We start from the raw sequence: 2,328 nt of genomic DNA on the forward strand, positions 1-2,328 counted from the left end.
ACTATATTAAGATCGCCAAGAATTACTAAGAATAAGAAAACCACCATGAATATCTGCTTATTAAGAAATTATCAATACTAGAATACCTTTGGCAAATTGTTATATTTCTAATCTGGCTGAGTGGACACAAAACATTGAAAATGTCAAAGAAAAGGTATCATTTTACTGTATGTTAGAGCTTGAGTTTTCCATCTGGAATTGGAAGGCACAAACAAGGCTAGAGGTATAACAATGATCATCAGCTACTTTGTAGTTAGGTGGCACCAGAACCCCAAGATATATGAGGGAGCTGTAACATGATGTGAGATGATTGTAATACGGAGTCATACAATTGAAAAATACTGAGATCTGCTATATTTGGATTTCATTGCTAGATCCTCAGCTGGAACTCATGGGTAGAATGCCACTAGTCTTAACAGAACCCTGTCCATTAAAGCAAGCTGACCTAGTGACTATCAATGATCTCCTTTAAAATCCAGCAAGGTTTTGCTAGCTAATTAAGCAAGGCACTTTTTTTTGGAGCTAGTGGCTCAAGGTTATAGGAGAGTTGATCATATTCTGTGTACATTATTATGATATGGCCCAATTTCAGATGTGGCCAGGTATACCCCTGAGACGCACTCCTGGGGTGCTTTCCCACCTTCATGGGTGCTCTTCAGCTCCAAAACCATCTCTACTGTATGCTGCTCCACTAGGGAGAGCACACTGAGATGCTCCAAAGGTCATCTTCCTGACTGTTGGTACCTCAGCCAAATCTATCTCACTGAACACTTGCCAGATCCTAACAGAGGGAAAAAACAACTTAACAGGCTCTCTTCAGTATCCCATATACAGCATTTCCACTGTTTAGCTTTCAACAACCATTCATTTCCTGTTCCTTTCTGATTTCTCACCTAGACTACTTAGGCTCAATGGATGATTTTCTCAAGCCTACTATTGCACTGACTACAGATTTGCCCTCATACATGTTAGACACCCATTAGTAGTTAGGCCTACAAAGAGTGTATACATTTAGAGGAGCTAATAATGCATCTCCATATCTCAGGTACCCCTATAACGTGTGAGGCATTAAAAAGCTTTATAGAATAGAATAGAAAAAAAAATGGATCAAAAAGTCATTAATCCCATTTCTTATGCTTGGGTTTTAGATATTGGCTAGTCATCACTACTGTCAGAGATTGACTAATCTCTGCCGCTCAGAGATTAAAGATACAGGGGTGGGGGTGGGGGGAATACAAGAGGCTATTAAGGTCAAGAGAAGCATACCCCAAATACTCTACTCCCAACTTCCACACATCTCCTTCTCATGGATGTCATCCCTAGCCTAAAGATATCTTATATAGATACAGCCATGTTCTTCTCTGAGATCTGGAAGTAAGCAAAGATTTCTATCTCTTCTTTTATACTCAAGAACCTAGATTGCCACAACCAGAAAAGTTTTTTCCATTCTGTTGCTGACAATGGTATCGGGACTTTGAAGCAGACCTCACGTTCTTCATGAAGATCTTCTGTGTCTGCTTCTGTTGTTCTTCAAAGTTTCCTGAAGCAGCAGCAGCATGCAACTGATGTGATTCTTGACAGCTTCACTGCTGCCCACATGGTCTGAAATGTAACTGTGAAATTGAACAATCTTGTTAATTTCTTTCTCCTGCTTCTTGGCAAAGCTGTGAGCAGCAGCACTGGAGCTGTCTGTTTGTAGCCTGGAAAAGATGTTGTATTGGTTGTTCATGTTTAGAACCATATGTGCTAAAAATAAACCTTAAGCAAATAAATACTAAAAGTTTAAATTCTACCAAGATAGATGCTCTCAGACCCATCAGTTGCCAAGGCAAGTTTCCCATTTACCACTGGGTGACAAGAAATTTCTATTCTTGCTTTTGCTGTGTGAATGCAGTAGAAATGGATTCTTTGAGGACTTTCTCCATAGTTTCATAGTTGGTAGGGTTGGAAGGGACCTAAGCAGATCATCTAGTCTGACCCCCTGCCACGGGCAGGAAAGGATGCCGGGGTCAAATGACGCCAGGTAGGTGGCTGTCTAGCCTCCTTTTGAAGACCTCCAGGGTAGGGGCAAGCACCACTTGCCTCAGAAGTTGGTTCCAGCTTCTAGCCACCCTGACAGTGAAGTAGTGTCTCCTGAGATCTAGCCTGAATCTACTTTCCATCAACTTATGGCCACTGTTCCTTGTTACCCTGGTAGTGCTCGGGGGAACACTGACTCTTCCATTGCCTGCTGATCCTCCTTGGCAAGTTTACAGGCAGCTGCCAGATCCCCCTCAGCCTTCTCTTGTGGAGGCTGAATAGGTTCAGGTCCCATAGCCTCTCCTCATA

This window comes from Crocodylus porosus, unplaced genomic scaffold (assembly GCF_001723895.1).
Source record: "Crocodylus porosus isolate Cpor-Errol unplaced genomic scaffold, CroPor_comp1, whole genome shotgun sequence".
NCBI classification, from domain to species: Eukaryota; Metazoa; Chordata; order Crocodylia; family Crocodylidae; genus Crocodylus; species Crocodylus porosus.